The sequence below is a fragment of the Capricornis sumatraensis genome, chromosome X (assembly GCF_032405125.1).
Source record: "Capricornis sumatraensis isolate serow.1 chromosome X, serow.2, whole genome shotgun sequence".
NCBI lineage: Eukaryota > Metazoa > Chordata > Mammalia > Artiodactyla > Bovidae > Capricornis > Capricornis sumatraensis.
In genome coordinates, this window is record NC_091092.1 from 13,238,140 (window position 1) to 13,253,077 (window position 14,938).

At 42.3% G+C, this 14,938-nt stretch overlaps 1 pseudogene; it reads right to left on the reverse strand.

The window, feature by feature from the left end:
- Window positions 1-734: 734 nt before the first annotated feature.
- On the reverse strand, window positions 735-2,429 carry LOC138070652 (E3 ubiquitin-protein ligase RNF168 pseudogene; annotated as a pseudogene).
- Window positions 2,430-14,938: the final 12,509 nt, after the last annotated feature.

The following is a 14,938-nucleotide window of genomic DNA, read 5'->3' on the forward strand; positions in this document are numbered from 1 at the left end:
TCGCTCAGTCATGTGGGGTGCCATTGCCTTCTCTGTGCTCTGAAAATGCCTTGACCTACTCCCAAGAAATCTTAATGTCCTGACTAGTAATCAGAGCAGGACAAAAAAGTGCTCAAAGACACTAAAATATGCATCTTGAGGGGAAATGCACGGACATTAAGATTTCTTGGGAGTAGGTCAAGGCATTTTATATCCATAAGGACCATCAACTTAAACTTAGTCCATCACAGTTATTAAAAAAATGAAAGGAGTGGAACTCTTGCTTACAACTGGGTTTGGCAGAAACGCATCTGTATACTCTGCCTCTGTAATCATACAGGCCTTTAATTAGGGACAATGAGTGTGCCCATAGAGCAGCACTAATGAAAAACTTATAAAGAATCTATGCTAGAGCTTCACAGTCGAGCTTTACTAGGTTGTTCTTCTTCAGAGAAGGCAATGACACCCCACTCCAGTACTCTTGCCTGGAAAATCCCATGGACGGAGGAGCCTGGTAGGCTGCAGTCCCTGGAGTCGCTAAGAGTCAGACATGACTGAGCGACTTCACTTTCTCTTTTCACCTTCATGCATTGGAGAAGGAAATGGCAACCCACTCCAGTGTTCTTGCCTGGAGAATCCCAGGGACGGGGGAGCCTGCTGGGCTGCCGTCTATGGGGTTCCACAGAGTTGGACACGACTGAAGCGACTTAGCAGCAGCAGCAGCAGTAGCAGCAAACACTCTTCTTACCCAAGCATTACTTTGTGTATCTGTGAAACATCTGAAAAATACTTTTCTTTGACTTACCAGGCTGTAGGGAATGAGTCATTTTATGTACAAGGATCTATAGTAGAACTTGGTACTTTCTTGCATTAACTGAACAATGTTACAACTGGAACTTAAAAGAAGGTTGAAAATATTCACTTTTTGAGGCTCTGTGAGGTGCTGGATGCTCTATTTCAGTTTGTTTTTTGAAGCTTCTCTCTTTGGCATTCTTCCTCTGTCCATTTAGTAATTTGCCTGGAGGTGAAGACGTAGCATGTAACTGATATTCATCTGGGGATCCTTTTAGCCAGGTTGGCCTCATTTGTTCTTGATTCACCTCTTTCTGAAGCTGCAATGCTAATAACGTATCCTGTTCTTGTTTATATCTGTCAAAAAATAGACGTTCCAAATCTACCAGTTTTAGGGTGAAGTGGACTTGTTTACTCTTGGTCGGAGGAAGCTTTGAGGAACATTTTTCTTCTTTTTGTAGAACAGCATGGATCACTGACTGCTTCAGACAAAGATTCCTGGTTTTTTGCTCTGGAGATATCCTTATTGGTCAGTAGGTGAGACTCCTCATTTTCTGTCACAACTGTGTTATTGTTCATTGTCTGTGTCACATCTGACACTATACATCCACCCTCTGTTTCGCCATAAGGCTTAACTGCAGTTTCTCCAGAAGAGGAAACTCCAGCTTTAGGTTCTTCATGATTGATGACACATAACTCTTTCACGACTGCTTTGTTTTGTTTTCACTTTTCCTTCAAGGTACCATTCTCCACCACTGGCACATAACTGGGGTCTAGGTGACTCCACTGAAGCTTCTGCATCTTGCTTTTGAACTTCAAGGCATATTTGAGGAGAAAGTGCTGGCATATCTTCCTCAATTTCTGTGTCTTGCCATGTAGGGTTCTTCCTATCACCGCTGTCAGTGTCCTTGGACCTGGAGGTTTTCCTGTCTTCTTCTACAACTTCAGACTGTGACGCTGACTCAAGTTGAGAATTCGGTGACAAATACTTCTGAACACTGCCAGTGTTTTTTCGTTTGCTCTCCCTTTTCCTTTGTGACTCGGTTGTGACTGGATTAGATTTTTTGGAATACAAGCGGACAGCCGAGACACGTTCCTCACAGACATTGCCAATATTAAGGCTTAGCCTTCTTGCCAGCACTTCATCACTTTTCAGTTGTTCTTCCATCTCTCTGTGCCTTTTTTCTGCCTGTCTCTTTTCCTCTTCTTCCTCTTCTGCCAGTAATCTCTATGTATTCTTCACTGGCTTTGTTTTCTTCCTCCTGAATGGCTCGTCACTCTGCCTCCACCTTGCTTCTCTCCTCTTCATATTCTCTTAATTCCCCAGGTTGACTTAATAGATGAACTGGCGTATAGTCATCAATGATTTCCTTTGATTGTTGCCCAGAGACTTTAACCTGGCATTCCTCGGGATAGTGGTTTTGAATTATCTCCCACAGTTCCATATTGACAAGGGAATTTCTTCAGGTGCGGTACCGAGTCCACGAAGAGATCCAGGGGTGACAGAAAGGACAGTGCAAATTTGCCTTCTCTACAGTCGATTTGAAGCATGCTTTACAGAGCGTGTGGTTGTGAGGAAGCGTCACATTGAGGATTTCCAGACAGATGTGGCACTGGCATTCCAACAAGGAAGGGATGCTGTCTTTGGGTACAGCCATTTTAATATGCTACTAAGCTATATTCAACATCAATACCAGAATTTCAGGATTGGGAGCATCGAATGTCTTTAAGTAAAAAGGTTCTGTGGGCCAGGTAAACAGTACGACCCCAGAAGGTGGTGTATTTGTCCGTGTTAAAGACAAGTATCCTGAAAGGAAGCAAAGGAACCTTGACTGCTCCCAGGCACTGACAACTGTTGCAGTACAGCAGTGGTGGGCGCAGGGCTCTCTAGTGAGGGAGAAGGCAGGCGCCAAGTTCCATTCCTCCCTGTTCCCAGGTGAGGCTTCTCCCTTAGTTCTGAGCAGCTAAGCCCGAGACCGCTGAGGTGCACAGGCCCCAGGCCACCACTCCACAAAGACCAAAGCTTCTTCCGGGATGCCGCCTCAGCAGAGGAACTTCAGTTTGACCTTTGCTGTGGGGTCTTGCCTGCGCACTTCTCAGGGCTCTGAGCCAACACTCCTCTCTCTTGTGCAGTGCAAGTCACTCAGGTGTGTCTGACTCTGCGACGCCATGGACTACACAGTCCATGGAATTCTCCAGGCCAGAATGCTGGAGTGGGTAGCCTTTCCCTTCTCCAGGGGATCTTCCCAATCCAGGGATCGAAGCCAGGTCTCCCGCATCGCAGGTGGATCTTTTACTAACGGAGCAGGAAAGCCTAGTCTTGGGGGCAGTGCTGTAGCAATCTCAAAAGGGCTAGTGAGGTCACAACGCTCTCCCTCTCTCCTTTTTCTTTTAGGACACCAATCATTAGATGTAGAGTCTACCCTAAATACAGGATGATTTAATGCCAATTTCATGATTTTATGTAGTTTCATGCCACAGACCTTATTCCCCAAAATGGTCTCATCACAGGTTCAGGGGTTGCGGTTTGGACATGTCTTTTTCAAGACATATGTCAACCCACTGTAGTGATAGGAGGGTTGGAAAACTAAAATGAGATGTTACCTTTTGTAGATCAGTATACAAACACGTGCCTAAATGTATAAATATATAAATGCCTGCATAAGAAAGAATATAATATATTCTTGAACTGTGAAATGCAGATAAAAACACTCAGCAGGTGTTTGGGGGTTGTATGTTTCGGGAAAGGTTGCTTTTCCGCCCTTTTTTATATTATTTATTTTTTTACCTAAAAGAGATGTCTGTTGTTCTTGCAAGTGTTAAAAATATAAAATGGCAGGGAAGCAAGTACATTCTTACTACATCCCCAGAAAAGCCTTTAGAACGGTAATATTTTTCAGGGACAGGAAGAGAGATGAGAGGTTGAGGAAGCCCCTTCCTCCATATAACAAGAAAATTCCCCTCCAATAACAACCAAAATGATGAATATCAGTGCTTTAAATTTCTTGTTATTAAATTGGAGGAAAATATTGGACCTCAGTTTAACATTTTTAATTTTTAAATGGAGGATAATTGCATTACAATGTTGTGCTGGTTTCTGCCATACAACATTATAAATCAGTTGTAACTATGTATATGTATCCTCTCCCTCTCCACTCCCCTCCCCCAATCCTGCACCTTTAGTTCATGCAAAGCTCCAGTCTGGGTTCCCTGTGTTACATAGCAACTTCACACTAGCTGTCTCTTCTACACATGGTAGTGTGTGTGTGTGTGTGTGTGTGTGTGTGTGTGTGTGTGTTTAGTGCTACTTTTTCAATTTGTCTCACCCTCTCATTCCCCTGCTATATCCTCAAGTCTGTTCTCTATTCTGTTTCTCCATTCCTTCCCTGCAAATAGGTTCATCAGTGCCATTTGTCTAGATTTCATAGATATGCTTTAATTTCCTATATTTGTTTTTCTCTTTCTGACTTACGTCACTCTGTATAACAGTTTCTAAGTTCATCCGCCTCATTATGACTGACTCAAATTCGTTCCTTTTTATGGCTGAGTAATATTCCATTGTACCACTAATTATTTGTCCATTCATATGTATATGCACATCTAGGTTGTTTCTGTGACCTGGCTATTGTAAATAGTACTGCAGTAATCCTTAGGGTACATGTTTCTTTTTGAGTTGTGGGTTTCTCAGGATATATGCCCAATAGTGGGATTGATGGGTCATATGATAGTTTTATTCCTAGGTTTTGTTTTTGGGAATCTGCATACTGTTCCCCACAGTGGCTGTATCAATTTACATTCCCACCGAAAGTGCAAGAGAGTTCCCTTTTCTCCACATCTTCTCCAGCATTTATTGTTTATAGATTTTTTTGATAATAGCCATTCTGACTAGTATGTGGTGGTACCTCATTGCAGTTTTGATTTACATTTCTCTAATAATGAGCAGTGTTGAAGCATCGCATCATGTGTTTATTGATCATCTGTATGCCTTCTTTGCAGAAGTGTCTGTTTATGTCTTCTGCCTATTTTTCTGATTGGGTTGTTTGTTTTTTTCATATTGAGCTGACTGAGCAGCTTTGGAGATAAATCCTTTGTCAGTTTTTTTTTTCATTTGCAATTGTTTTCTGCCATTCTGAGGGTTGTCTTTTCATTTTGTTTATAGTTTCCCTTGCTGTGCAAAAGCTTTTAAGTTTTATTAAATTGCACTTGTTAATTTTTTCTTTTATTTCCATTACTCTAGAAGGTGGGTCCAAGAGAATCTTGCTATGATTTTTGGCATAGACTATTCTGCCTATGTTTCATTAAAGAGTTTTGTAATTTCTGGCCTTACACTTAAGTCTTTAGTCCATTTTGAGTTTGTTTTTGTGTATGGTTTTCCAAAGCGTTGTGTGACCTGATGACAGTGAGTATTATCAGGTGAGAGGTAGCAGTGGGCACTAGTTAGATGTGGGGCTCAGCAGGCACCTATAATCTGTTCACATCTTAGTCTTGTGACTGCTTAGCCCTGCCCTCAATGTGCCTCATTTCCCTGATGTTTAAAGTTGGGCAAGAGTAGCTCCTCCTCATAGACTGTGGTGAGGGTTTAATGAGCAACTACAGGTTTAGTACTTACAACTGTGTGGGGAACCAAGGGAGTCAGCAATAATAATTAACACTTCTTAAAACTATCATACCTAAATTGGCCATTCATGTTTCTATTCCCATTTTTATGATTACATGGGCCTATATCATGACTGTTTGTGATTCTATGGACTCTAGCCCACCAAGGTCCTCTGTCCATGGGATTCTCCAGGCAAGAACACTGAAATGGGTTGCCATGACCTCCCTGAGTTCATCTTCCTGACCCAGGGATCGAATCCCTGTCTCTTGGGTCTTCTTCACTGGCAGATGGGTTCTTTTACCACTAGCACCACATAGGAAGCCCACATTGGTGTTGCTCCAAAGAAAGCAGTTGTATAAAATGATAAGTAGGCTATCACCTCATTACTATGGTCTAAGATGAACAGTTATATTTATATAGTAAAATGTCTCAAAAACAAATATATACTCAACCATTAGGAATTCTTCTCCATGAATAAGATGGTTTCAGGGATTTTGAATGATTTTTTCCTAAATGCATTTTTCATTTTTTTCTACAAATTAAAGTGTCTTGGACAACCCTTCTTAAGTGAATAATGCAAAAAAAAAAAAAGAGAGAGAACAATAGGATGGGAAAAACTAGAGATGTCTTCAAGATAATTAAGATATGAAGGGAACATTTTATGCAAGGATGGGCACAATGAAAGACAGAAACAGCAAGGGCCTGACAAAAGCAAAAGAGATTTAAAAAGTGGCAAAAACACATGGTGAAGTGAAGTGAAGTGAAGTGAAGTCGCTCAGTCGTGTCCAACTCTTTGTGACTCCATGGACTGTAGCCTACCAGGCTCCTCTGTCCATGGGATTTTCCAGGGAATAGTCCTGGAGTGGATTGCCATTTCCTTCTCCAGGGGATCTTCCCAACCCAGGGATCGAACCAGGGTCTTCCGCATTGTAGACAGACGCTTTACTGTCTGAGCCACCAGGGAAGTCCATAAGAACTATACAAAAAAGATAGTAGTGACCCAGAAAGCCACGATGGTGTGGCTACTCAGCTAGAGCCAGACATCCTGCAGTGTGAAGTCAGTTGGGCCTTAGGAAACATGATTATGAAAAGCCAGTGGAAGTGATGGAATTCCAGCTGAGCTATTTAAATCCTAAAAGATGACACTGTTAAAGTGTGGCATGCAACATTATCAGCAAATTTGGAAAACTCAGCAGTGGCCACAGGACTGGAAAAGTCAGTTTTCGTTCCAATCCCAAAGAAGGGCAAGGCCAAAGAATGTTCAGACTACCATACAATCGAGATCATTTCACATGCTAGCAAGGTCATGCTCAAAATCCATCAAGCTAGGGTTCATTAGTATGTGAACTGAGAACTTCCAGATGTACAAATGGATTTAGAAATGGCAAAGGAACCAGAGATCAAATTGCCAGCATCGATTGGGTCATAGAAAGAGCAAGGGGATTCCAGAAAAACACCTGTACTAAGTCGCTTCAGCTGTGTCTGACTCTTTGCGACACTATGGACCATAGCCTGCCAGGCCCCTCTGTCCAAGGGATTCTCCAGCCAAGAATACTGGAGTGGATTGCCATGCCCTCCTCCAGGGGATCTTCCTGATCCAGGGATTGAACCTGTTTTGCTGATGTCTCCTGCACTGGCAGGCGGGTTTTTACCACTACTGCCACCTGTTAGCATATGAAGTGAGCACAGTTGTACCATAGTTTCTACATTCTTTGGCATTGCCCTTCTTTGAGATTGGAATGAAAACTAAACTTAACCTATCCTGCAGCCACTGCTGAGTTTTCCAAATTTGGGGGCCTATTAAGTGCAGCACTTTAAGAGCATTCATCTTTACCTGGAATCCCATCACATCCACTGGCTGTGTTCTTCGTAATGCTTCCTAAGGCCCACTTGACTTCACATTCCAGGATGTCTGGGTCTAGGTGAATGACCACACCATCGTGGTTATTCGGCATTAAGATCCTTTTTGGACAGTTCTTCTCTGTATTCCTAATATCTTCTGCTTCTGTTAGGCCCTTGCCATTTCTGTCCTTTATTGTGCCCATCTTTGCATGAAATGTTCCTTTGATATCTCCAGTTTTCTTGAAGTGATCTCTAGTCTTTCCCATTCTATTGTTTTCCTCTATTGCTTTGCATTGTCCACTTTCTTATCTCTCCTTGCTATTCTTTGGAACTCTATATTGAGATGCTATTCTTTGGAACTCTACATTTCCTTTTCTATTTTGCCTTTCACTTCTATTTTTTCCTCAGCTATTTTTAAGTCCTACTCAGATAACCATTTTCCCTTTTTGGATTTCTTTACCTTGGGGATGGTTTTAATCAGCGTCTCCTGTAAAATGTCATGAACCTCCATCCATAGTTCTTCAGGCATTCTATCAGATTCTAATCCCTTGAATCTATTCATCACTTCCACTGTATACCATAAAGGAATTGATTTAGATCATACCTGAACGGCATAGTTGTTTTCCCTACTTTCTTCAATTTAGTCCTGGATTTTCCATTAAAGAACTCATGATCTGAGCCACAGTCAGCTCCCGGTCTTGTTTTGCTGACTCTATAGAACTTCTCACCTTTGGCTGCAAAGAATACAATCAACCTGATTTTGGTATTGACCGTCTGGTGATGTCCATGTGTAGAGTCATCTCTTGTACTGTTGGAAGAGGGTGTTTTCCATGACTAGGGCATTCTCTTGGCAAAACTCTATTAGGCTTTGCTCAGCTTCATTTTGTACTCCAAGGCTGAACTTTCCTGGTACTCCAGGTATCTCTTGACTTCCTCCTTTTGCATTCCAATCCCCTATGAAGAAATGGACATCTTTTTCATGTGTTATTCTAGAACTTCTCTGGGAATGCTTCAATATCATGAGAACTCACTCCATATAATTTGTAAGTACTTACTCCTGCCTTGTCAAGCAAGGTTTAATGATTATTTTGTAATACTGTTTTTAACATTTTAAAAATTATAATTTGAAAATAATATGGCTCATTACATCTAAAACATTTGCTACCCTGGACAGAATGAAATGTGAGTACTGAAAGAAATTAGGATTCAGACATGTTCTGGAGGCTACAGGACTCAATGGGGAAATCTTTAGTGAAATACAGTTTATACGACTAAGCACATATTAAAAAGCAGTTTTCCCTTTTTATCTAGTTTCTCCTAACTTTCTATTGTTCTTGTTTTTGTTGTTCAGTTGCTAAGTCATGTCTGACTCTTTGTGACCCCAAGGACTGCAGCACACCAAGATTCCCTGTCCTTCACCATCTCATGAAGTTTGCTTAAATTCATGTCTGTTGAGTCAGTGAAATAATCCAACCATCTCATCCTCTGCCACCAACTTCTTTTGCCTTCAATCTTTTCCAGCATCAGGGTCTTTCCCAATGAGTCAGCTCTTCACATCAACTGGCCAAGGTATTGGATTTTCAGCTTCAGCATCAGTCCTTCCAAAGAATATTCAGGGTTGATTTCCCTTAAGATTGACTGGTTTGATCTCCTTGCTCTCCAAGGGACTCTCAGGAGTCTTCTCCAGCACCACAGTTCAAAGGCATCAGTTCCTCAGGATTATATTCAGACTTAAACTGAAAAAAGAAGGGAAAACCATTAGGCCATTCAGATATGACCTAAATCAAGTCCCTTCTAATAATACAATGAAAGCGACAAATAGATTCAAGGGATTAGACTAGTAGAATACCTGAAAAGTTAAAGACAAAGGTTAGTAACATTGTACAGAAGGCAGTGATCAAAACCTTCCCCAAGAAAAAGAAATGCAAAATGGTTGTCTGAGAAGGCCTTACAAATAGCTGAGAAAAGAAGAGAAGCAAAAGGTAAAGGAGAAAATGGAAGATATACCCATCTGAATGCAGAGTTCCAAAGAATAGCAAGGAGTGATTAAAAAAAAAAAAAAGCCTTTTTAAGTGAACAAAGAAAAAAGAGAAAAACAATAGAATGGAAAAGACTAGAGAACTCTTCAATAAAGGACAGAAATGGTTTGGAACTAACAGAAGCAGAATATATTAAGAAGAATTGAAAAGAATGTACAACACAACTGCACAAAAAAAGGTCTTAATGACCGAGATAACCACGATAGTGTGATCACTCACCAAGAGCCAGACATCCTGGGGTAAAGTCAAGTGGGTCTCAGGCAGCATTCCTAGGAACACAGCTAGTGGAGGTGATGGAATTCCAGCTAAGATATTTCAAATCATAAAGAATGCTGCTGTTAAAGTATTCCACTCAATATGCCAGCTAATTTGGAAAACTCAAAAATGGCCACAGGACAGGAAAAGTTCAATTTTCATTCCAATCCCAAAGACAGGCAACGCCAAAGAATGTTCAAATGACCACACAGCTGTGCTCATCTCACATGCTAGCAACATAATGCTCAAAATCTTAACAGCTGGGCTTCAAGTACATGAACTGAGAACTTCCAGAAGTGCAAAATGGATTTAGAAAATGCAGAGGAACCAGAGATCAAATTGCCAACATCGACTGGATCATAAAAAAAAGCAAGAGATTTCGACTGGATCATAAAAAAAAGCAAGAGATTTCCTGAAAAACATCTATGTCTGCTTTACTGACTACACTGAAGTCTTTAACTGTGTTCAGTTCGGTTCAGTTCTGTTCAGTCGCCCAGTTGTGTCCGACTCTTTGCGACCCTATGGACTGCAGCACACCAGGCTTCCTGACAATCAACAACTCACACAGCTTGCTCAAACTCATATCCATCGAGTTGGTTTGGTGATGCCATCCAACCATCTCATCCTCTGTCATCCCCTGCCTTCAGTCTTTGCCAGAATCAGGGTCTTTTCTAATGAGTCAGTTCTTCGCATCAGGTGGCCAAAGTATTGGAGCTTCAGCTTCAGCTTCAGCTTCAGCATCAGTCCTTCAAATGAATATTAGGGACGGATATCCTTTAGGATTGACTGGTTTGATCTCCTTGCAGTCCAAGGGACTCTCAAGAATCTTCAACACCACCGTTCAAAAGCATCAATTCTTTGGTGCTCAGCTTACTTTATGATCCAACTCTCAAATCCATATATGACTATTGGAAAAACCATAGCTTTGACTATATGAACCATTGTCAGTAAAGTAATGTCTCTGCTTTTTTATATGCTGTCTAGGTTTGTCATAGCTTTTTTTCTAAGAAGCAAGAGTCTTTGCATTTCATGGCTGCAGTCACCATTTGCAGTGATTTTGGAGCCCCACAAGTAAAGTCTATCACTGTTTCTGTTGTTTCCCCATCTATTTGCCAGGAAGTGATGGGACTGGATGCCATGATCTTCGTTTTCTGAATGTTGAGTTTTAAGGCAGATTTTTCACTTTCCTCTTTTGCTTTCATGAAGAGGATGTTTCCCAAGTCCTGTGGAAATTCTGTAATCAAATCCCACTGGCCTCCAAACTCAAATTCTGTGAGGGATCACAGTCCCTTTGCCTGATCCCCAGGTTGTGAAATCTGTTGTTGGTCCTAGAACTTTCTTAACAGTGTGAGAATTTCTTTGGCATAATTGTTCTGCAGTTTGTGGGTCATCTGCTTGGTGGCTCTATGGTGGCTAACACTGGGTGACCCAGGTCTGCTGAAGCCAGAGCCCCTGTCCATGCAGCAGCCACTGCTGATCCATGCCTCCACAGGAGACACTCATACACTCAAAGGCAGGTCTGGCTCAGTCTCTGTGGGGCCCCCGGGACCTGGTGCACACAAGGTTTTGTTTGAGCCCTCCAAACTTCTCCAGTGGGTATGGGGTTTGATTCTAAATGCAATTTTGCCCCTCCTACCATCTTGTTGGGGCTTCTCTTTTGCCTTTGGATGTGAGGTATCTTTTTGTGTGTGTGTGGGAACCAACATTCTCCTGTCAATGGTTGTTCAGCAGCGAGTTGCAATTCTGGAGTTCTCACAGGAGAAGATGCACACGTCCTTCTATTCTGCCATATTGTTGTTCTCACAACAAACTGTGGAAATTGTTTTAAAGATATGGAAATGCCAGATCATCTTACCTGCCTTCTGAGAAGCCTGTATGCAAGTCAAGAAGCAACAGTTAGAACCAGACATGAAACAACCAACTGGTTCAAAATTGGGAAAGGAATACCCCAAGGCTATATATTACCACCCTGCTTATTTAACTTATATGCAGAGTACATCATGGAAATGCCAGACTAGATGAAGCTCATGGTGGAATCACGATTGCTGGAAGAAACATCAATAACTTCAGATATGCAGATGACATCACCCTAAGAGCAGAAAGTGAAGAGGAACTAAAGAACCTCTTGATGAAGGTGAAAGAGGAGAGTGAAAAAGCTGGCTTAAAACTCAACATTCAAAAACTAAGATCGTGGAATCTGGTCCCATCACTTCATGGCAAGTAGATGGGGAAAAAGTGGAAACAGTAAAAGACTTTGTTTTGGGGGGCTCCAGAATCACTGTGGATTGTTACTTCACCCGTGAAATTAATAGACGCTTGCTTCTTGGGAGAAAAGCTATGACAAACCTTGATAGTGTGTTAAAAAGCAGAGACATTATTTTGCCAACAAACGTTTATATAGTCAAAGCTATGGTTATTCCAGTAGTCATGTACAGATGAGAGAGTTGGACCATAAAGAAGGCAGAGCATTGAAGAATTGACACTTTTGAATTGTGGTTCTGGGGAAGACTCTTGAGAGTCCCTTTGACAGCCAGGCGATCAAGCCAGTCAATCCTAAAGGAAATCAACCTTGAATATTCACTGGAAGGACTGATACTGAGGCTGAAGCTCCAATACTTTGGCCACCTGATGTGAAGAGCTAATTCACTGGAAAAGACCTTGATGCTGGGAAAGATTGAGGGCAGGAGATAAGGATGACAGAGGATGAGATTGTTGGATCACATCACTGACTCAATGGACCTGAGTTTGAGCAAAGTCTGGGAGATAGTGAAGGACAGGGAAACCTGGCATGTTGCAGTCCATGGGTTGCCAAGAGGCAGACATGACTGAGTGACTAAACAACAGCAACACCACTTCCATAGTAAAGCAAGCCTGAGGCCACTTCTGTGTTGCAGGATGGCTTTACTGAGGAATCCAGAGTGAAGGAAGATCATCAAGCTATTTCTTTAATGTACTAGTCATTTTACTGCCTCTTAGTTTACCTTTTAGATTGATATTGGGGTAGGAGACTGTGAATTTAACAGCCCCCGTTGAGCCCCCCACAATATAATCAGCACCGATCATCCATGTGAGTACCCTTTCTTGGATGTCCCAGCTGAATGACACCTCCAGATGACTGTGAGCCTGAGTGACAGACAATATGTAGAGCAAAAATCACTCAACTGAGCCAAGTCAACATACTGAATCCTGAGAGATAATAAATGACTATTATTTGGGGAAATTTATTAAGTAAAAATGAATATCCAAAACATACGTTTCAGGTGTACTTTTTTCCTGTGGTCTGGAATCATTGACTAGGATAGGGATTCACTGACTCTTGAAGGCTTGGTTCAGTTCAGTTCAGTTCAGTCGCTCAGTCGTGTCCAACTCTTTGCGACCTGTGAATCACAGCACGGCAGGCCTCCCTGTCCATCACCATCTCTCAGAGTTCACGCAAACTCACGTCCATCGAGTTGGTGATGCCATCCAGCCATCTCATCCTCTGTCACTTCATTATAGTTTTGGCTATAGATTGCATGCCGGTTTATTTGTGGGTATCAATCTCTGAATATTTCCATTCCTTCTTGAAGGGATTTCCACTGGAAATTTTCATGATGCATGTTTTTTCACCCTACTCTTGGGATTTAGAACCTAATTCCAATCCCCCTCCACAAGAGGATCCTCCAGTGCAATTTCCTGTGTTAAGGATCTGAGAGATGATTACTACAATTGGCTCCATGAACCCATGGAGCATCATATCCTCAAAAAGTTGCTTGGTGAGTATGCAGTCAGAACTAGGGGTATTTATTCACTTTGAGAAATGATTGTCAATGGTTGTTTCCTGAAACACTCTCTTGCTCCTGGGATGACCTTTGGCAAAAAAGTTACTGTCCTTGAACACATATAGACAGAGTTTCTTCACCAGCAGCAGATAGCTCTATATTGTAGCATTTGGCCTTTGTGACTGTCTCATGAAGCACTTAAAAAAAAACTTACTTGCTGCAATTGAAACAGTTGTATTTTTTTTTTTTGGCTGCACTGGGTCTTCCTTGCTGTGTGCAGACTTTCTGTAGTTGCAGCAAGGGAGGGGAGACTGCTCTAGTTGCAGTGCACAGTCTTCTCATTATGGTGGTTTCTCTTGTTGCAGAGCTCAGGCTCTAGGGCTCCCTGGTACATGGGCTCAGTAGTTGTGAAGATTGGGCTTTGTTGCCCGGTGGCATGTGCAATCTTCCCAGACCAGGGATTGTACCTGTGTCTCCTGCATTGGCAGGCAGATTGGAAACTACTGGACCACCAGGGAAGTCCTCATGAAGCACTTTTACTTGGTCGAGTCAGTACGATTCTGGGGTTCATTAAAAGGAAGCTCAATTGCCTACAAATCTAAGCCATTTCCCCCAATATCACCTTTATAAGTAATAGAATTGATGCTCTTTTTTTTCCTTTTGTCATAGTTCTTGGGTCAGAGCCCAGATGTGGTGAAAGGATGTATTTGGGGAACCCCTTAAAGACACAAACATTCTGTAACAGATTGTAGGACTCGTTGGGGAGCCATCAATACTCAGAGAAGGGAAGAAGAGCTGTGGACACAGCCCTGAGATCAAAGCAAACATGTGCTCCATAAGGGCAGCTTGCTTCAAGAGTTTTGAAGGGAAAGGGTCTGGGCTGTGTGTTCCTCCTTCCAAAGCCACTAATCAGATAAGTGATTCCCACAGTACAGAAGTGAATTATAAAGAAGCTAGAAATGTTTTGGTCATAGATGTCCCTCCTCATGGAAGAAAGTATCAGGAATGGATAATAAGAATTTCCCAAACAGAAACCAATTGTATAGGGAATCGATCAGGTTTCTTTCTGCCTATTAAATGATTATATTATTCTAGGCCTGCCTCCCTGAAGCACCTCTGAATGTCTCTTTAAATGACATCTTTCCGAATTCCTAGATTGTTCAATCACATGATTATAGGCATTCTCTGAATGTTCTACCACAGCTGACGGCTGTTAGCCTTCTGAGGGGTAGCTCATCTCTAAGAACCCCAGGATACCTCTCTGGGGAAACTCTCCTCCTGGAGTTTGCCAGTTTCCCTGATCCCAGTCTAGTGCATCTAATTAGTACGCTTTTTCTGTTGGCAGCCAAAGCTAATGTGCTCAGCTTTCACCGAAGTCCGGGGTGGTGAGGGAAGGTGAAAAGGCATTTCCGGATGTGGCGGACTAGCCTGCGTATGGCCGTTGCCATGGATACCTGACGTAAATATGGCGACCGTGACGACTTTTCTGTGGAGACGCGTAACCTGAGAGTACCACATGTTCAATCTTCAGGTGTTTGGGACTCTGCTGAGGGTGTGGGGACCGGCAGGGGGTCGGGGGCTGGGTCACCCTGGGCTGTGGGGAGACAGGGATCCGCATTAAAGCCGCCGCTTTCCCGCTTTGGGTCTCGGTGCCCTGCTGTCTCGTAGGTAAA